This window comes from Stegodyphus dumicola, chromosome 1 (assembly GCF_044657685.1).
Source record: "Stegodyphus dumicola isolate Sdum_Otavi_A_Nest chromosome 1, ASM4465768v1".
Taxonomy (NCBI): domain Eukaryota; kingdom Metazoa; phylum Arthropoda; class Arachnida; order Araneae; family Eresidae; genus Stegodyphus; species Stegodyphus dumicola.
The window spans coordinates 77,345,822-77,368,853 of record NC_140768.1 but is presented as its reverse complement, the minus strand read 5'-3'; the positions used below and the strand labels follow the sequence as shown (position 1 = coordinate 77,368,853).

The 23,032-nt window shown below is 32.7% G+C and overlaps 1 pseudogene across 1 annotated transcript in view; it reads left to right on the top strand.

The window, feature by feature from the left end:
• LOC118191251 (cytochrome P450 18a1-like) overlaps nucleotides 1–23,032 on the top strand; it is a 51,647-nt pseudogene that overhangs the window by 9,313 nt on the left and 19,302 nt on the right. Inside the window, exons 2-6 of the transcript XR_015041091.1 lie at nucleotides 6,927–7,054; nucleotides 11,231–11,337; nucleotides 16,113–16,410; nucleotides 19,222–19,331; nucleotides 20,174–20,435. The product of XR_015041091.1 is annotated as a cytochrome P450 18a1-like (transcript). The remainder of the gene's footprint in view (nucleotides 1–6,926; nucleotides 7,055–11,230; nucleotides 11,338–16,112; nucleotides 16,411–19,221; nucleotides 19,332–20,173; nucleotides 20,436–23,032) is intronic.

Below are 23,032 nucleotides of genomic sequence, written 5' to 3'. Positions count from 1 at the left end.
CCAGAGAGCTATGGACATTGTTCTAAAGCCTGTCCTAGGAAAATCGACTTTAATCTATCTAGATGATATAATTATAACGAGTAGTACGTTGAAGCAACATATTAAAGACTTGGAAGAGGTTTTTAAATTACTAAAAGAGGCCGGTCTTACAATTAACATATCAAAATGCAAGTTCGCGACTAAAGAACTTAAATATCTGGGTTATAAAATTTCGCAAAAGGGTATATAAACTCAGGATTCAAAAATAAAAGCCATCAAGAATTTCCCACCTCCCAATACCGCCCAGAAACTTTCTTCTTTCCTTGGGTTATGTTCTTATTATCGGTCGTTCATTAAAGATTTCGCGAATATTGTTGAATTGTTGTTAGTAATTAAAAGAAAAAAGAGTAAGTTTACGTGGACAGCAGAAGCAAATACAGCATTTGAAAGGTTAAAAGAAGCACTCATCAATGTTCCTGTTTTGAAATTCCCGGAAGGGGACGAAAATCTGAAAATTGCAGCAGACGCGTCGGACTATGCCGTAGGTGCGGTTCTCATGCAGAATGGGCATCTCTTGGCATTTTTTAGTAAAACTTTAAATTCTACTCAAAGGAATTATACAGCTACAGAGAGAGAAACATTAGCCGTACAGAAATTTCAAGTTTATTTCGGCAAAGCGCCAGTAACAGTCTTTTCGGATCATGCGGCTGTTGGTAGAGTTTACTCGGGGAAAAACCTAACGCCCAGGTTAATAAGATGGGCTTTAAAACTTCAAGAATATAATCTAATAATTAAATATAAACCAGGGAAAGAAAATAATGTAGCTGACGCACTATCCCGAATAAAACTGGACGATGAAGGGAATGAACTCAAATGCGCTGTGTTGACTTCTAAAATTTTAGATTCTAGAGAAACAATTATTGCTGAATTGAAAGCTGATCCTGAATTTGGAAGTATTTAGGCTTATTTAAAAGACCCCGAAATCTTTGAACATACAGATGTCGCAGCAATAAGAAGTAGAGCAGAAAACTATGAAATAATAGATAATTTATTGTTTTATACGAAATCAACAAACGAAAATTTTGTGTATAGACCAGTCATCCCAGCCTCTCTTCGATTGAGCATTTTGAAGGAATTACACGACGCGCCAACATCGGGTCATTTAGGGGTCAGAAAGACTATAAAAAGGGTACGCGAGGCGGTATATTTCCCGCAATTGTACAAAATAATAACTGCGTATGTCAGGTCCTGCAATCAATGTCAATTAATAAATGATATTAATTACAGCCCGGCCGGGTACTTAAATAGCATTCGTGCTACATTTCCAAATGAAATTTTAGGCATAGATCTTCTTGGTCTTTTCCCCCAGAGTGAGTTAAATAAAAATCGTTTTCTTTTAGTAATTGTAAATCATTTTTTAAAGTGGACAGATATTGTTGCACTTAAACGCGCGTCAGCCAAAACAGTTGCAGATGCATTCTTACACAGGCACATTTTAAAATACGGTGCACCGATAAAAGTCATTAGCGATAACGGTAAACAATTCGTTAGCCAAATTTTTGAAAACATTTGCTCTGGACTTGGCATACGCCATATCAAAATGGTCCCGTATACACCACAGGCAAGCATCGCAGAAAGAGTTAATAAAAATACTCGTATTGTAAAAATAATTCGAAACTATGTTAGCACACATCACAAGCGCTGGGATGACTACATAAATGAGTTAGCTTATGCTTTAAGAACAGCAAATCATGATACTACTGGAAAAACACCAGCAGAATTATTTTTAGGACGTAAGTTAATTACGCCACTAGATAAATTATTCTTTGTGCAACAAAGGAAAGAAGAATTTAAACAAAAAGATATACAAAAACTTATCGATCAGGCGATAAAAAACTCGGATACCGCAAGAAATAGACAGAAACTATATTACGATCGAAAACGCCGTGAAGCAGATTTTAGAGTAGGTGATAAAGTGTTAAAGCGGAAATTTTCTTTATCAAGTGCTCCAGCTAATTTCACTGCAAAATTGGCTCCAAAGTTTGAAGGCCCCTATGTAATACAGGAAATCAAAGGAGTCGTATTGTACCTTAAGAACGAGAGAGGGGAAACCTGTAAAGCAAGTCCCGACCAGGTGAAAAAATATTATAATCAAAATGATTTCGAAATCCTTAAAAGTTTCTTACAGGACTCAAGCGCAAAAGAAGTGGAAATTCCAGAATTAACGCCGCCCGCTCCACCACCCAAGAAGCAGAGAACAGAAAAGCAACCTAGCCCTTCTACAAGTCATTTTAGGGTCCCGAAAAGAAGGAAGGAAAATGGCCAAAGTCCAGCATTCAAGAAGTGCAGGAAATCAACGCCGCCTCGTAAAGAATCTTTGGTAAACAGGAAAAGACCAGTTACAACTTCCCACAGTAGAAAATCTGCGTCGAGGAAACCACTTCCAGGGCCAGATAGTAAGGAGCAAACAAAGCCGCCGTTCATGAGAAGAAAAAGATAGCAAGAGGAAAGAAAAGATTGGCACCAGCAGAAAAAATTCAAGCAAGAATCCAGACCGGAGGCCACCAAGACCAGCCGTCCAGGGACCCAACGGAAAAGACAGGAACCCGAAGACTACCACCCCAAGAGGCCGGCGTACAGAGGGCGAAAAAGTCACCATGGAGGAAACTCGAAGAAATCAAAAGAGGAGATTAACTTCCATGAATTCTGTAACTTGGGATCAATTCTGCTAGAAGAGGATGTCGGAGTTCCAAGCATCGAAAAGTCAAAGATAATTTAAAATCTTCTATAAATTTTTCTTTTGTTCTGAAATGTTATGTGTAAATACGAAGTTCTATGTGTTGACGGAGGCCCACCAGCGGCCGAGCGGTAAAGTCGCTGAACACTGGTAGTTCGGTTCGAGGTTCGAATCCCGCGAACGGGCTGGCTGCATGGGCGTTTTCGTGGTTTTTCCCATGTGTAACGTGTATACGAGCCAGTTTCCCTTAGAAAGTCCTCCACGAAAGGCATCCCTCCCTTTAGGCAGATAGCCCTCGAGGCTTTGCCATAATCACACACACACACACACACACACTATGTGTTGACGGAAGTCAATTTGTCTCGGTTGAGACTTAGTTTTGTTTTACTCTATTTAGCTAAGGCAAAAACATTATTTTCTTTAAGTGTAAAATCTAAGAGCAAGCAGTTCGTGTTTGTCGAAAGACTGGGTCTGTTATGTTAAAGCCAAAATTTGGCCGAAAGTAAAATAACTTCGTATTCTTGTATTAATGGAAAATTTAGTTTCAGTGCCGCCAGCTTGGCGAAGAAAGCGTGAAGTAAATTTTTGTTTTCTCTTATTCATCTTATGGTAAATTGTAAAAATCATATGTATTAGAATTTTGTAAATATAGGTAAATACTTGAAAGTTACATAAAAGTAGAATTTAGTCTAGAAGCATAAAATTTTAGATGCTAAAAGTAAATGCTCAAAAGAAACGAGTTAAAACCTAAGTGTTAAACAGTAGTTAAAATCATGCTTTAGAGCGAAAGCCTGCATGTGAAAAAATGAATGAGGAGGAAAATTAGAATGAATGTGTTGTTAGGGTTCTCCACTTACACTTGAATTTAAGAATGTTAAACATAGCTCATTGAGTTTCAGTATGTTGGATTAAGGTGTGTCAGATTTGGTCGTTTGAATTCTAACAAATCATTGTGGTTAGGGGAATTGTTGTAATACAAAAACACGAAGATTCCCGTTTGACACCACACATGGTGGAGAACCAGGGTAAAGTTAAATTCATGTTTGAATATTTGAATGAATGTGAATGTAAGCAGTTAAATAAGGAAAAGAAAAGGATCGAAAACGAAAACATTATCGAGTGTTAAGAAAGTGTAAATCATAATGTATTTGGAATATACTGATACTTATTCCTTCCAGATGCTGGAAGGAAGAGAAAAGGATTGATTGATGAAGACCAAACAGCAGAAAGGATCCTGTAAGAAGATATTGTAGTCTAATCATCTACAGAAACGATTGTAAATGTTTTAGGCGAATGTTTGTTTTATGTGAACGGGGCTCTTGAGTCTTAGGTTAGAATATGGAAACTTTTCAACAGGTCGTTTCTAGGACCTGCTTCCAAGTTTACCAAATTCTGGCAGCGGCAAATGTAGGGTTTATACTTATTTTAACTAACATTTATTTTAAGCTATCGTTCTTGTCAAGCCTTTACTTTTCCCTAGAATTGCCAATGCTAGAGTATGTAAATTGTAGTAGAGCGCGCAGTATATTCAAATTTAGCAGAAGTAAGTTGAGTTTAAATAGAAGGGAAACGAGATTGTAAGTGTGCTTCTTGAATCGCGAACGTGAAGGTTGCTAGGTAGAAATTTAAGAATCGCGCGTTTCGGCCTGTGTGCCTATCTCGTCAGTTTGCTGAATCTTTCAACTGCTTAATTAGTAAGCTCGCTGAATCTCAGCTGTATTTTAGAACGCGGTTAGGTTAGTTAAGATCTCAGAGCCTCGTAGGTAGTGATCTAGCTATTTATTCATCCAGTCGTTATTTTTCAGTTTTACATTCTGTTTCGGTTAAACCGTCAGGTCGGCGTAGTTTGTGAGCGTCAAGTGAACGCAGCTGTTATTTTTAAAGTGGAATAAAAAGAGCTTTAAACCCTTCTTACGTGTTTGTGTAAATTTACAGTGCATAGCAGTCACTACCACAGTTGCTGACAAGTTGGGGCCACACAATACTACAAGCTTAATTTAAAGAACATGTTGAACACAGCTTTTACAGTGCTTATGCGGCTTGCATGGCAATTCACAACTTAATAAGCTTAAGATGTCTTAAACTTATTCTTCGAAAAAAATAATATAATATTTGACTTTTATAGGGCAATTCTCTTTAACATAAAAGCAAACTGGAGAGCTACATAAAAAGCCTACAAAAGAGTGCTCAATATTTTTAAAATAAAGTTTTACTTCCTGTAGTTAATGCTTGATGATTTGTTAAGTACATTCAAATACTCAGTACAGTTGTTCAAATACAATTCTTCTCAAGATGACTTTATATTCATCAGAATGTTTGATATGATCCTCTGTACAATCCTTCCATTTTTCAGAAACTCCAGACTTAAAATAAGCTGCAAGTTTAGCACACTATGACCCTCTTATTGGTTTTATTGAAAATAAAACCATAAAGTGACCATAAACCATAAAATAAAAGTGATGATAAAGATCATCATATGTGCAATGCGCATATAGGCAAATTAATGCTTACATACAAACAACTCTCCATCGAATATAGTAACTGACGCCTGTAACTCGACTATCTTGCTTGCTTTCCCCACGTGAACGCTAAATTTTGCATTTGCCAATGATTCTGAAATATCAATTACACTCGGACATTAATTCAAACCAAATTGTTTAAAATACTTTCAATGCAGATAAATGTTTATCTGAAAAACCTACAAAGACGGCTGGAGACAAACATGTATTTTATACGAAGGTCCATACCCTTTATATTGGGAGGGATGGTCCCATTATCTCAAAAAGCAAATAAAATAAAAGATAAGAAAACCAAATAAGATAGAACTTGGAGATACTCTTGGGAGATAGAATTTCTTACTTTAAAATTGGAAGATTCAGGAAAAATTGAAGCGAAGAATAATAAGGAAGATAAAAAACAATTCCTGAATAATATAATGAAAAACCAGAACAAAATGAGAGTAACGGACCAGACGGAGTGTAAACGAGAACAGAAACGGAGTGTAAACGAGAGCAGAAACGGAGTGTAAATGAGAAGAAACTCAAACTTTTAAAAACTGGATAGAAGGTTTGACTAAAAAGAGCTAAATTTATGGCCAAAATAAAATTGATAAGATTAACTTATTCATTTTTAACTTTTGAAAAATTTGAGGTAGGCATTAGTACTTTGTTAGTTTTCAGATTTCAATTAAGATGACTAATTTCTAATCCGACATCTAGCTAACTATAGTAAATTAGAATCTTCGAACTCTAAGAAATTTTCTTCTTTCAGTGCAAATGGTATTAAAGGAAATCAGCATTAGTTAAGACACTTCTGGTAAAAATATAACATGATTTAATGCTATTAAATAAGATGCTTCTTCATCCTAATAATAAAGTTAGAAAGCATCATAAATAACCGTCCTTGCTTATGATGGTTGGATTCCTTACGACTTCTAGCTTAGTATTTTCGACATACATGAAACTTTATGGGTAGTTCTGAAGCAATTATGTGATTTTGTTGATATTCAGGTAGTGGCAATGTCTTATGATGACGGTTATTCCATATGATGATTTCTAAATTTATTACTTCTCCACACTAATAAATCATCATAAAGAAAGACCGTCATCATAAAATACTGTCGCAACCTCAAGATCAACAAAATCATAACATAATTACTTCAAAAAAGCTCATAAATTTTCATGATTTTGAAAGTTTTCAGTTTAAAAAACTTTCCAAACTAATGGACTGCGATTCTGCTATGAAAATCAGTTTCACTTATTCCAGCTCACATTTTTACAGTTCGATCTGATAAATTACGTTGCACTCTAATAGTTCTACTACCCCTTTTGGCCCTCTTTAATCTTTAATAAAAAATAATAATAATAATAAATAAAATAAAATAAAGTCACGGTCCTGTGATATTAATAACACAAAAGTTATGGTTATTTTGGTAGTTTTAAGTTTGTTGCAATCTCATATTCAACATTAGAGTTTTTTTTATTTTTAAAACTAACATCTTTATAGTATTGAGTGTCGAGCAGTGCCGACAATTAAGATTTCAAAATTTTAATCTGAGGAAGTTGTCTTGTATAGGGAATATTCGAAATCCATTCAGTATAAAGTAGTCTAGGACTTATTTCAAAGCTTACAATAATTTGAATATCTAAAATTTCTCTATAGTGTGCACTGTAATGAAATTCGAGAACTTTTTAATGATTTCTCCTTTCAGAATACAATTAGGCAGTCACAATGTGGTGGTTCTTTGCGATTTCCAGTCAATAAAAGATGCTTTTGCAAGCGACGCTTTCATGGGAAGACCTGCTGACCTCCCTTTTGAACTCAGCGAAGAAAGCATTCGTAATTAATACAGTTTGTTTGCTTATACTTATTTTTTGGACCATAAAATTTATTCTTAGAATTGTATAGTATCATTGATACATACAATGTAAAAATTAACTTAAATAAGAATAACATTGCAGACGCGAGTCTAACGGGAATTCAGTACAACTATCGCTAGAGAATTTATTTCAGTTGCTGCCATTCTCATCACCCTTCTTTCGATAAAGCAGTTAAACTTCTCAGTGTACAACTGGTGCTTCTAGCATAACAACAGCACTGATAAAAATTGATCTGGTTCCAGTGCAGCTTCATTCAGCAATATATGTGATTCTTATTTGTAATTTTTTTTCTTTTTTTTTTTAAATTTCTTTATTTATTATTACACTACATAAAGTTATTTTCCTCATAATAAGTACATCATACTCTTAATAACAAAGTTATTTTCCTCATAATAACGCTGCACAAAGTTATTTTCCAATTTTTTCCCTCAATGATGCGTAATAAATATTTATGAATAGTATATGAAAAACTACTTTTTTAAATTATAGATGATATTATTCAAATTTTTAACTTTTTTTTTTTTTTTAATTTCCTTCTTTCTTCCTTTTTTTTAATATTTGTAAGAGTAAATTTTTACATTCACCATATTATCGTCTGCTACTTTACTTTAACTGCATTTAAATTGAAATGTTTAAGAAAGTTCGTTAGATGTTTATTTTCACAATGTTTTTTAGCAAACAGGACGTTGAGAGTTTGGGTCATGTCCTAGCTTTAAATACATATATATATATATATATATATATAGATATAGATATATTTACATTAATTCTCTTAGAAAGAATGTTTTAAGTAGCTAATTTTCTCTCGTATTATAGATTGCATAAAAGACATGATCTTTAGTATAATTTAGATTGTTTTAGCCGATATAAGAATCGGGTTACTCGGTGGTGAAGAATAAACACTGCTGGACTGTTTTATTTCTTTGTCATTTAGCAAAAAATCTTTTAATTAAAATATTTATCCTTTGGACTTTGCTCTATACTTTGTTTATAGTTAAAATGTCTAGAAAATGAAGAGCTGTCTTCAGCCGAAACGCAATTGATGTAATTGATATTTTAAAAAATTTGACAAGAATGCAAAATTTATGGAAGTGTAACAATCGAAAAATCTTAATTTTCTTGTGGTGAGCACCGAAAACAAATGTAGAAGGAAAGAAGAAAATTAGGGAGAAAAGTAAGTAAAACTTTAAAGCGGAATTTGGCTGTCAGAAATCCCAAGGCGTTTCGAAAAGTTGGATGCTTTTGAATATACTTTCAGAATACTACAAGGAATTTAGGTGTTCAAAGAGAAAACACTTGGACGTGTACACCAGCAAATACCATCAATTGAGCTTGTGGCTAACGGAAAAGACAAAAACGATATCATTGCAGATTAAAGTGAAGAACGGTTGGTTTCCGCCTATATGTTGTATAAATTTAAATTACCTTATAGAACATCATATTATCTTAAACGGAGAATCCCATGATTTCTTAGTCGAATTATTTGAATATTCAGGAATTTATCCAGTGATGTATTGTGGATGTCACCTAAAGACGTTTTCCCTCTTGATGAATCTAGTCTTTCCTTTTATCTCATGTCTTCAAAATGCTTAGCCTCTAATGACTGGTAAAGGCTATAACCAAATACTGAAGAAATGGATTGAATTGGATTATTAAGTTACGTGAAAGCAGGGCTATCTGCCTAAAAGGAGGGATGCCTTCGTTAAGAACTTTCTAAGAGAAACCAGCTGGAATACACGTTACAATGAGAAAAACGAAAACATTCATGCAACCAGCCAGTTCGGCGGGATTCGAACCCCTGACGAACTATCAGTGTTTAGCGACTTTACCGCTCGGCCGTTTGTGGGTCTTTATGAAATGGAAATCGATAACTTTATTTAAAATGAATGTCAGAAATACCAAGATGTTTCGAAAAGTTGGATGCTTTTTAATATACTTGCAGAATGCCTGAAGAAAACCAACAAGCCATTAAGAAGAAAAAAATAAATTTTCTCATAAAATTTAGTATTTTTTTAATTTAAAACATTTTAAACTTATGATATTTGATTCTTGCGATATCAAAAATAAAATATTTGACTAAAGTATGAATAACACTTTAAGAACGATAAAATTGTGTAAAGCAATGAGCACAATGATAAAGCTGTTTAAAGCAATATATGCAAGTTGTCCTAAGTTAAAATGTCGGTTATACATCTTTCTCATTTATATATCTTTTCTGAGCGGAACATTGAAAGGCGTGTTAACTGCGCTTTACTGTATTTTCTCTTTTAATATATGCAGTTTTGAAATGCATCGTAGTCTGCGGGTCACAAAGTATTCTTCCGGAAGAAATGCAATTCAAATAAATAAAATCAAATTCTGGAAAATTTATATTAATAAATGTATTTCAAATGCTCAGTTCGAATAAATAAATAGAAAATTTTAAAACAATTATCTGAAAAAACAATGCAATACAAACAATTTAAACAAAAGTTTAAAAATTTAAAAATTGCCTAAAATAATAACTATGACAAAAAAAGTCATAAAGAAAACTATTTTAAAAAATTATCGCTGCACCTTTTATTTAAACTAAAAATTTATTTAAACGCAGTTCGAATCGTTAAATAAAAATTTTTAAAACAGTTATTCGAAAGAAACCATTCAACTTAAACAATTAAAATGAAATTCGAAAAAGAAAAAATTACTTAAAATAATAACAATTATAATTAAAATATAATATAAAGAACATTATTTGAAAAAAGGAGGTTATTGTAACCTTTTTCCTCGCTCACATTCAATGTAAAAATGGAAAGGAAAATATGTTGCCATATATTAAGAATTTGCCAAGTGAACTATTCTTGGCGCAAACTGAAAGAAAAGCGCCAACATAAATTTGTTAATTTCTCTGTAAATTTCGCAACAAATTTTACAAAATTTCATATTTAGGCATAATTTGAGTCGTAGAATCAAAATATGGAAAAACTTTATATGTTATTTCAGAAAAAGTCCGATTTAGTGTCAAAATACCTATGTTGGAATAGAGCTACATATATGTAAATCTAATATATATCCTAAGTCGCGCTTTCGAAAAATGAAAAACGGTATTTTAATATCGTCAATCGGCCCAGTAGAACGGGAGGTATACTAAAACTGTCCCCCCCCTCTTTTTTTTTTTTTTTTCCCCGAAATGTACGTTTTCAGATGCCTTGAAAATGGTTTGTAAAATAACTTAATGCTTTAAGCTATTTCATTAATTCAAATTTATACTGATTAAAATTAGTCTTTGAGAACAAATACCAGATCATCGATTTTAGAAGATTATAGACAAATCATATATGTTTACAGAAATGCTCTAAAAGAGTGGCTACAGTCTTTGGCTTTATGAAAAGTGACATAAGATATATATACTTGAAATTATAAAGAAGGAAACTTTATGGTAATTTCTCTTTTTCATCTCAAGAGGCCCACCAGCGGCCGAGCGGTAAAGTCGCTGAACACTGGTAGTTCGGTCCGAGGTTCGAATCCCGCGAACGGGCTGGCTGCATGGGTGTTTTCGTGGTTTTCCCCATGTGTAACGTGTATACGAGCCAGTTTCCCTTAGAAAGTCCTCCACGAAAGGCATCCCTCCCCTTAGGCAGATAGCCCTAGTGTGCTTTGCCGTAATTAAAATACACACACACATACACACACACTTTTCATCTCAAGATTTCTGAAAAGCAAAAGAGTAGAATTACGAGATATCTATTTATTAAATGCGCGTGCTCCTGTATTTTTACTTTTTCGGCGTACCTTTCTCTTAAAAATCGTCACGCGCTGCATTGCACGGGGAAATGAAACAATTTTAATTACAATTCTACTAAAAATAGCAAACTAAATACAAAAACCGTAACAACACCTATGTTTATTGCCATATTGTTACCCAAAACGTTTTATTGCATTGTAAGTCAATTAGAATGTGTTGGATATTAGTTGATAGATATATTTGATGACAGCATATGGAATGACATGATGTTCAATATAGTCGCAAACTATGCTTATATGCAAACTGTTGTATGAATTCCGATAAATATTTCCAGCCCTTTATAAATATATATTAACGATTTATTTTCATATGTATATTTTAATAAACTGCGATGTCTTTTCATTTTTATTTTAGGTACCGGAGCATTCTTAGATCTTCCATGGAAAGAACAAAGGAGATTCTCCTTGCATATGCTTCGTGATCTTGGATTCGGTAAAACGCGCATGGAGGAACATATAAAAGTAAACTTTTTTCCCTATCAATAACTGCATGTATACGTGTTCATAGTTAATTACTTTTAATATTAAAACAGAACATTTTTCCACTGTTAGTCCGGTTGTTACCTGATAAAATTTGATTTTCCGATAAAATAAAATAAAAGACTAGATTATAGCAAAGCAACGTGACGGTTATCTGTCTAAGGGTAGGGATGCCTTCTTAGGAGACTTTTAAACGAAATTGACTCATTGTATATATATGTTTACTTATGCTTATACATGAGAAAAACCGCAGAATCTTTCGTGCAGCTAACTCGCTAGCCGTAATTTTGTGTCTAATTTGAACTACTTGAATTTAGCGATTTTACCGTTCAATAGCTGGTGAGCGAGAAATATCTTATAAGGTTCTAGTTAATTCACGTGTCCTTGGTTACTAGAGCTTTTATGGGAGTGTCTAGAGACTATATGCTTGTCTCCTTACAGCTACAAAATATAAGAAGGGTTAAAATAACCTTTTATTCACTCAATTAATAACAGTCGGCCCCTTCTCGAGCTTACAGGAAAAACTCCACTTGAGAACTTAAGATGCAAAATAAGAAACTAAACTAATTCTAACAAGCTAAATTTTAGCTAAAGCTGCATTATGGGCCAACTCAGTTACTAACCGAATCTTTCGTGCAGCTAACCCGCTAGCCGTAATTTTGAGTCTAATTCGAACTACTTGAATTTAGCGATTTTACCGTTTAGTAGCTGGTGAGCGAGAAATATCTTATAAATTAATAATTAAACCTCAATGGCGAATACTAAGAAGTTCTAAGCTTCTCTACTGAAGTTCCAAATGTCGCTGTATGCCGCGATTATTATTAACGCGATTATTGTGCCCACAACTTATTCCTGCTATCATTAGTTTGATGCCTAGACTGGTGCTTCAGGTAGAGGAATGCATGACTTTGGGTCTAGAAGACAGCATAGAAGGTGCAGGTGGGAATGTGACCGGTTATCACGTGAGTAGCAAAGACATCTGGTAAGTCAAGGCGTATCCAAAGCAGAGCATTTAGTAAAGTTCAACAAAAGATGGCTTCACTTAATCATAAATGCAATTCGTTGGTCACGTGATGAGCGTCCATAGCATTGAAAATTTCTCCAATGGTCTCTCATGGAGAAATAATTGCAATTTTAAAACACAAATTTAAATAAATAAGTAGGTAAGAACACAGTGAGATACAGAATAAACTGCTTGAAACTCACTGGAAAGGTTCCTTGCAATAATGAGCATTACAAGAGATGGATAGAAGGAGAAAATATAGACCACCATCAGCTTCATAAATCAGAAACGAAAAATTTTAATAAAAAGAAACTAAAGTAAAAATTTTCTTTCTTGACCTATGTAGTAATTGACTTTAAAACAATTTTTTATATTACTTGTTTCTCCTAATGACAAGCAGCTGGGAATTTTGTGTATTGATGGAGATTTTCCGATTTTTGCACCAATCTTGGATTATCGGAATGTTTTCCTGCAGTTTCTAAATTGCATGGTTTATATTAACAGACTTGTCTGCCTGGGCAGTGTCATCTGCATAATATGTCAGCATTTAACTATGATAGTAATGCATTTGTGGGAAGTAGAGAACGGGCCCAGTTACTGACCCTTGAGGTACCTTAGCTTGAATTTTACTTTCCGTGGAATATGAGCCTTTCACGAATAATTTAAAATTTATATTTTTCAAGAAGGAAAGAATAATCATGATGACTTTTCTCACAAAGTTCAAGTTGATGAGTTTGTGAATTAGATTCTCATGGCATACGCGTTCGAAAGCTTTCGCTACATCTAGCATGAGAATCACTACATAAAGATTCGAATGCAGAGCAGCACCAGCGAATTCAATGAGCCTAAGCAGCTGTTTCATGGTTGACAATTTCTTACGAAACCCGAACAGTTAGAGAGAGAGAGAAGAGTGAAGTGATGTTTGATTCCAGCTAAAATGAGTCTTTCTAAAATATTGCCTAGACTTAATGAAAGGCTGATAGGCCTGAAGCCATCAGGCTTGGAGCAGTCCTCGCCAGGTTTTAGAAGCATGATGATTTTCGCAGTTTTCCAAGTAGTGGGAAAGTAGTCCACTGGAAGTGACTTTATTTTCCCAACAAATACTGGTTCTACTTTTACATAAAAAAAGCGATACTGAAACCTTCTCCTGGTAGGGAGTTGTGGGTGGAAAACAAAAATTTAAAGGAAAGGGTTTGAAATTTATAATAAATATTATAAAATTAAAATAATCCTTAGAAGCTATGGCGCACAAGGTAAGCTCCCTACGCTACACAAGATTGTAAATTTATAAGACTACCTATCTGAAATTTTAGGAATTTTGAATCTACTCATGCATATCATGTTAATGCGCAGCATTTGTTGGCTACATTTGTAAGAATACCTACTCAGCTGTTTTGAGCCTTGACTCGGTTAAAAGCTGCAAAAATGAATAGGCAAATAAACAGAAATTTCTCGAAAGATGAATTAAAGTTAATTTTAAATTCCTATTTCTTTAGTCAATTTTCTCAGTGCTAGATAAATTTGGAACTAAATCACATGCATAACGTTTTCACAAATGTTGAAGATGTACACTTTTTTCTCTGTCTAGATAACAATATAAAATTCTCCTTAGTTACCTAATGCATGTCTAGACGACTATGAATTTAAAATTTAAAGAATAATCTCTATAATCTTTCAGGTAAAACTTAGTTGAACCATTGCATAAAGTAAATATGTACTGAAAATATTTTCGAAAATTTAATATATTTCTTTAACTGATTTCTATAAGATTGAATTCTTTGGTACCTAGTAAAAGTGATTTCATTAAATTTAACTTTTCAAAATATTATGCTCGAATATATTTAAAAATATTATAGGTGTTTTCACTTTAAAAATTACGTAGAAAAAAAACAAAATTCTGTAATAATACTATTAAAATTAAATTAAACAGCCTTTACCTTAAACTATTACCTCTGAATTATTGTTACAAATGTATGCAACGGTAAATAAGTATTATAAACGTTATAACGTAAAAATAACTTAGTGCAGTACGTAATAACACCCAACATTTTTTCGGTTTATATAAAAATTAACTCAGCAATCGTGATCTCATGACACTGTGAGTTTTACCTTTTTAGTTATTAGAACTGTAATTACTAGTAGCAATAGAGCATCATGCTTAGAAGTTGTCGAAAAGTTAAGCAGTGAGATTATTCATAGCAGTAAAGTAGCAGCAGTAATAAAAAGCAGCAATATGAATACTGAAGTTAAAACTAACCAAATTAATCAAAAGTTGTGCTTGATGTGCCTCTTTAGTGTAAAGCTGATCCAATATAAGTGTAATATTCCATTTTATTATCTACTAAATGATGAAGTCTTATATGAGAGGTTCTCCGCTTAGTTTATAGTGTTAAGTTCTACAGGTTCATGGATTTCGAGTAATTAATGATAACAACAGTTTATAGAGAATCAAAACATAATGTAGTCGCCTGTAAGCACTATTATATAGGACAGTTTGAAAGATACGTTTATCGTCGTCGGTAGAGTACTACAAACACTCTGAAACAATCAGCAACACAGCCTAAAGCCAAAGCACTAAAATACAGCTCTCGACTCAGTCAATCACTCACAAGCTAATCTCTGAACTCAAGACATCCCACCAGCGGCCGAGCGGTAAAGACGCTGAACACTGGTAGTTCGGTCCGAGGTTCGAATCCCGCGAACGGGCTGGCTGCATGGGCGTTTTCGTGGTTTTCCCCATGTGTAACGTGTATACGAGCCAGTTTCCCTTAGAAAGTTCTCGACGAAGGCATCCCTGCCTTTAGGCAGATAGCCCTCGTGTGCTTTGCCATAATTGAATAATCCAATCCAATCCTGAACTCAAGACGCTAATTTCTCCCCGTACGGGCAACCCTACCTTCCACAGTATTTTCTAGCAAATCGCTAAGAATGCGTTCTAGAATGCTCTCGCTCCGTCTATGGTATATCGCCAATTTTGTCGCCAAAAATCGCAAAATACATGATTTCGCGCTAACTCTGGCAACTCTGTCTTTGACTGCCACTTTCTGGCAATCCTAACCTAGCTTTGCGGAGAAGCTATCTCACCGCTTAGCTGCTGGGCATTTCTCGACAATAACTATTCGCAATAATAATTTTCGCAACAATAGCTATTCAAGAATGTTGTTTGCGTATAATAAAATGAAAGCAAGAACGGAAGGTATTGCCGCTGTAATAAAAGATGATATTTTCTTCTTTTTTATTGCAATACTGCTTGGAAAGAGTAGACTAAGCATTGCAGCATGTTTGAAAATCTAGCACAACCTGTCACAAAATGAAATTATTTAACGGATTTACAACAGGTATACATTTCTGAACGAAACGAATAAATTAAATATTTTTATAGGTATTGATAATTTGTTACAGAATATATTTCTAATTTATTAGCTTCGCGATTCATTGATATATAATTGAAATTTATCTCAACAGTTGCCCTGGGGATAGAGTGCGTCATTTAGACATCATTTTGATAGAGACATCATTTTGTAGCTCATCACAAAATATGACACTTTAATGGCCTTTTGGAAATATGTAACATTATTTTGTGTAGAATCTTTCTAAATTGCCTGTAATGCAAATTTAAATTTTAAATCTTCGTAGTATGAAAGCATGTCCGGTTAGGAAACTTAACGTAATATATGGTGTTACTGAAATGTTTATCTTTTCGTCTATCATAACGATAAAAATTTCAAAGATTCTACCAGTATTACTTTTCTAGGAGGAGATTTTAGAACTGCTTCAGCGCATAGAAGACTACCACGAATCTCCTGTTAAAATTGGAGAGTTGTTAACCCCAAGTATGTCAAATAACATTGCCTCACTCATATTTGGTAAGAGACTCAAACCCGACGATCCTAAGAGGATAAAACTGGATAAGCAGTTGAACGAAGTCGACTTGCTGGTACGCTTTTCTGGCAGATCTTTTTCCCTTGGATCAGAGCTTTCATGTCATTCTTTAATCTCGGCAACAAAGGAAAACTATCAAGAGCCCTATCGGAAGTGAAGAGATATTGTAGGTATGTGATAATTTTCATAAACGGTTTGCATTTGGTTTATAAGGCATGTTAGTGCTATCTTCCCTAAGGCAAGGGATGGCTTAGTTGAAATTTGGTTTGTATCTACTTTACACATGGGAAAAAACCTAAAACGCCCGTGCAGCTACCCGTCCGTCTGGAATCGAAACCCAGGTCGAAGTACAATTGTTCAGCGATTTTTCCGCTCGTCAATTTGTGAGCACTATTTTCACAAACGAGTAATTTATTCTGTATGCTATACCATCATTAACCGTAGATATATGTACCTATTATATATATAAATGAATGTTTGCTTGCTTGTTTTTTATACAAATATACAATTTAATTCCGATCTTTATGAAACTTGTCACCCTCGACCTTCAAGCGAGAGGATGGTCACTGTGTACATAAAATTTCTCAAAACCCAGTCAGTAAGGTCTGCACTCTTTATATAAATAGATTTTAAGCTACTTTAATGAATTTTGAAAAAACATTCAGCGATTTAAAAGCTTTGCGTTGCCTCTCTGCAAAGTGTTAGATACGTATGTTTCAAATTTAATCCGAAAACTCGGCGATGTAAAAAAAAATTATGTTGCCACACTGGAAAACGCAATTATATTAATTTGTCTCAAATATAATAAGCAAACTCTGCTAATTAAAACAAATATATTTCTACTGCCCAAATTATCCTTCAGCAAGGCGTAAAATATTTAAATTTTCATTTCAAATTAACGTTCGCGTTATTGCATCACATGCATTTTCCTTGCTTTTTGAAAGTGAATTTGTAATATTCGCAGCTGTTTTTTTTTTTTTTTTTTTTTTTTTTTTTTTTTTTTTTTTTTTTTTTTTAAATTTCTAAGCTGTTGAACTACAAAAATATAGATTTTAGCAAAAATGTTATGCTCAAAGAAGGAAAATACCTAACGGCACCTTTAAAATCGTATTACGTCTTTCGAAACCCTTCATAGATTATTCGCTACTTTTATTTTATGTTCCAAACGTCAAAATGTTTTAAATAAAATAAATCTAATTACTTAAATGTATCTACATTTATAATGATTATAAATATTATCAAAATACATATAACCTTAACATTGAATTGTAAACATAAATTGAAATACTGTTGACATATAGGTTTAGAAAACTATTTAAGCAAGAATTGTTCCTACTGGAAATCAATCTGTTAAAATGTATATCAAAGCAAATTTTATGAGATGCGTACTTAAGGAAGTAATAAAGTAGAGTTTTAGAATATGTATTGATGAAATTAAGGGTAAAAAAAAGAATTATTCCCTTACATTTTATAATAACGCAGTTACGAGTTTTAAATAATATTTTTTTTAAAAATCCTTTTTTTTTATTCACTTTCAGAAATATTCAGAGAAAATTAAGTACATGGAAATGAGCACCAATATTTGACGCATTTCATTATTAAAATAGAAGCTGCTCTAATTTGAAATGGACCGAATAGAACATTAATTATAAATTTACTTTATCTAAGTAAATTTCGGTTTAAAAGATGCCTCAGAAGCTAAAAAATCATGTCATGTTTGAGAACGTATTTTAAGATGAAGCTATATAAATAGAAAAGAAATAATGCATAATTTTAATATTAATAATATACATGATTAATGTTAATGGCAGGTCATTAATAATATTAAAATTACTTTTTTATAAGTTAATTAATAATATTAAAATTACTTTATTACTTTGATCTTAATTTTTGTAATCCTTAGCTGAATAAAATCGAATTACCCTAAAATATTTTTCTCATGTAATTAACGAAAAAAATTGTGAAAATATTTCATTCAAATTAAAACATTCTGAGCAAACTGTTCCGTGAAAATATAGCATTTAATTCCGTTCAGGATGAAATGTTGTTTAAAAATGTATTATTTTCACATACTTAGGTTTCTGAAATATTGTAGAAAAAGAAACGATATACATTTATATGTATATTTATGACGTTATTACTAAATATTTACATCCGATCGTGTCAAAACCCAATTATGTTAATGTAAGTCACTGAATGTTTTGGTCATCGCGAAGGGATCGCAAGTGCTTCAAAGTAGTGTATGGGGAAAACCGGTTAGGACCTCTCCTTCTTACTTCCTACCGCCCTGATTGCTACCATCTGCGATGGTTTGTTGTCTCACTAAAAAGTATGGGCAAACGCTGCAAAGTTTTTGTGAAACTCTGGGATAGTCACACTCCTTATATGGAAGTTTTGTTTGCTGGTTTCTAACTTTAAATATCAATTTGTTTATTACTCATCTGATTTCATCCTATAATTCACAAAATTATATATTGTTTCCATCTTCATAAATAATGCTTGTTTTATTTCATGCATAAACACATTTGATACCTCCATTACAATCTGGTATTAATCAAAGATTTGCTTTTCCATCTTTGCTGATTTTACCGTTCGCATGCTTACATTCTGGAAGCCACTGTATGTGTTGTATAAATTGATTAAAAATGAACAGTAAAAGGAATAAACGTACAATATTGAAGTAGTGTTTCTAAAAGGAAATATGAAGAAGTGTTTAAAAAAGATAAATAAACAAAACTGAAAGCTGAAGTAATTTACCGTAATAGAAAAATGCTAACATTCATAATAATTATAAAATTCTAGTCTTCATTGTAAATTCATATAGCAATGAAACAACAACAAAATATAATAATAAACTGATTAAAAATGATGAATAGTGAAAGGAATAAACATATACTATTGAAGCAGTATTTGAAGTTTGTTAATGCTATTCCTATTAAACCAACCAATTTCGCTTTATCTAATCATTTTATTTTTTTCAGGGAGGAAATAGAGGAACATGAAAAGACATTAGATCCATCTAACTTACGCGATTTTATGGACGGATATTTACTAGAGATTAAAAAAAGAGCTGATGACCCTGACACTTTTTGAAATATAATATCTGTTAACCTCTCATTTTTTTACCACATTACACTCTATTTTACACATGCATTCCTAAATGTTCGATTTATGTTTCGGTAATATCATTTAATCATACGTGGTGTTGATGCAACGTATATACACGAAATCGATAGCATTCCTGGGTGACGTTTTACGCAATATGATGTCATAAAGAGTTTTTAGTTTTTAACCAGAAATTACAAGTTCTGTTGCAGTTTATTCACTTAGAATAGGAAGTACAATATAGTACAAAGAACGTACAAAAATAACACGTCCTTATATATTCTATTTTGCCGAAGATATAGTTTTCGATCATAAGTAAGGATGGAACCATTAAAATAATTATAGTATTTCCATACTTTTAACCCTTATCCACCTTAAAATAATATTACACTTTTTTCGTAGCGCGGCCTCAGAGACGGATCATATAAATTGTTTTAAAACACTGCTTTACACAATATCGCTTAAAAGAAACAAGATGTTGAATTACGAGTTCTGAATCCAGGTATTCCGAATTTGCAATCAGATATTTCCGTCAAATCTGAATTTAAATGGAAACATTCAAGGCATTAGATACGGAATTTGAAAATTGATTGAGCATTTTCGTTTAAAATAAATTCCAGCCAATACAGCAGATATGCTTTTATTAGTTTTCAAACTGGAATGAGACACTTGATTTTTTTCATAAAGAATATATTAAGTCTCCTGCTTACTTTATTCTTTCGATAAACTGCAGTGCGACTAAAATTGAATATTATTGCATTCTTCATAATTCTTCTTCTTGTAAAAACGCAACTTGCAGAAAAACATTATTATTTTAAAATTTTTATCATTCAGAAGCGGTTCTTGCTGATTTGTCAAGAGCATTCTTCGGTGCCGGAAGCGAGACAGTTCGTGTGTCTGTGGAATGGATTCTGCTTTTATGTGTTGCTTTTCCAGAAGTGCAGATAAAAATCCAACAAGAAATCGACGATGTCATCGGACGAGAACGATTTCCAACTAGAGCAGACAATCTGGAGATGCCTTTCACAGAGGCTGTTATTCTGGAGGTGAATAGATGGAAAACAATTGCGCCTCTGAATCCAATGAGATAGTAAGTTGCTTGATGTTTCATTTTTTTGAAAATAAACTTTATATAAGGAAGAAATAAATATATAGCTAGTGATTCATATAATGTTTGAAATTTTTTTGTATATGTAATAATATGAACTGGATAGTCCTAAATTATAAAATAATGCATATAATTTTACGATCATTGACCTCTTTTTTTAAACAAGTACAGTTAGAAAGAGCTTATGAGCAGGGGCTTGATTCAACCAATCTTGAGTCCTTTGTATAGCGTTCCCCCAGTGCTCTTTCTTTGCTTTTCTTCCTCCTATAATAAAAGATCTCCTGGTGCTACCTCTTGGGACTCCAGGGAGCTTTTGCTGTAGTTAGAGCAGGATGCGGAACACATGTCTGTTTACTTCTGTTAGACACCAGGCGTTCCAGTCCTCCGTAACCTATCTACCTATTATAAAATCAGACCTTGATTTATAGATAAATCTCCTTCAGCTAATTCTCGACTATCTGGTATTTCGTTTCTTTCGATGCATTGCCAAACACCATTTTATCTGCGATACCATTTTGGCTAGAATCTTCAGTCTTTTAAATAATATTTAAAGAACTCTACAAATAAAAGCAAACTCCAGATTAATTTACTAATCAATTTGCTTTGCTTTAATGGACTTCTGTAGAGGCTAATTTTTCAAATCATACTTTCAGGTAATAACTTGAAATATACTTAGAATTTCATACAGACAAATACATCTAATTTCTTACTTATTTCTTTTCATCGTTTCAAAACTAAAGTACAATTTAATCTATCTTTGCAGTCCCATGTCCATGCACATAATAAAATTTAGCCTCTTAAGCAAAAATTATTCTTTTGAATGTTTTCCTAATATTTTCGAAACAAAACCCATTCCTAATAGAGGTAAATGCATAAGTGTCGGAATGCTATAATTCTCGACTATCTGGCATTTCGTTTCATTCGATGCATTGCCAAAAACCATTTAGCCTAACAGCTTCAGTCTTTTAAATATTATTTAAAGAACTCGACATACGAAAGCAAACGCCAGATTAATTTACTAATCGATTTATTTTGCATTTAATGGACTTCAGTAGTGGCTAATTTGTTAAATCAGTTCCGAAAACATTTTTTCCTGCAAGAATTTGAAATACGTTTAGAATTTTATACTGAAAAATACATCTAATTTCCTATCGGTTTCTTTTAATCCTTTCGAAACTGAAGTACAATTAAATTTATCTTTGCAGCCACATAAAATAATAAAATTTAGCATCTTAAGCAAAAAATATTCTTCCGAATGTTTTCCTAATATTTTCGGAACAAAATTCATTCCTAATAGAGGCAAACGATTTTAAGGAAATAAATAAAACTTATTAAAAGTTTAAAGTTAATAAAATAATTATAAATATCTAAATACTATTTCGATATTTTATACATCGGTTTTTTCTACGTTTGTACGATACTGACGCTGTATTTATTTCCGTATTTTAGTTACATAGCTTGTAAGATTCTAGCTAAATTAAAGTTTACTTTTGCTGGTTGATCTTTACTTGAACTGTGAAGCGACTATTTGCTAAATTCTTCTGTATGACTGACAAGGCGTACGAAGGGTGAAAAGGCCCTTTCATTCAACTCAAGAAAGAATTTACAGTGGGCATCCCTGATGCGTACAAACTCAGGCAATGCTTTTGTCTGTAATTCAACAGGAATATAAGATTAAAACTAATCTTAAATAATCAGCCAACCCTGCAATACGTGTTTTGCAGGGTTCAACAATACGTGTTTTAATTTAATATACACGTTTTCTGTAATGAATTCTGGCTTGGAATATATCAGATAAAAATTAAGAAATCTTATAATGGAACAAAATTTGAAATTTTAAAAATTGTATGAGGATGAAGCATGCAATACATTTTAATATTTGCATATAATAAAATAATTCTACTATTTAAAACGTAAAATTCTAAATTAATTAATATTTCAGATCTCACTAATTGTATAGCATCTTATTTTACCACAATCGTTATCAAAGGTAGTTTTTTCCGCTAGGGGATCTATTTTAATATCTACTAATTAATAACTACAGGTATCAATTGGTATTATTATTATTATTTAAAATTAAATTAATTAAATTATTATTATTATTAATAATTAATTAAGTATTAAAGTAAAAATAACACGCCAAATAATGATTATTAGAGATGCTAATGCAGCAGTAATCAAAGGTAGTTTTCTTAAATTTGCAGCAATTTCATAGATTTTCTGAAAGTTACCCCTGATTTCTTTTCTCTTAATATCTCTAATAATAATGTTAACTGACATGTTTAATTATTGCATCTTTCGGTTTTTTCCTACCGCTAGGTTTAGTTCCTCGCGTCATTCTGTCGATGTTGTTTTCAATTCATAATGTTCAATTGATATTGTATATGAACTTCCTTATATTTACAGTATTATCATATTGAAAATAAAAGAATATATTTAATTTTTACTCAATGCAGATAATCATTTCAAAAGTAATTTATCTGGATATCATCCCAAAAGACTGAAACAAGTATTCTAACCACTTACACTACGAGATTTAGCACAAAGGAATTCTTTCATATCTGAAACCGCTGTTTTAG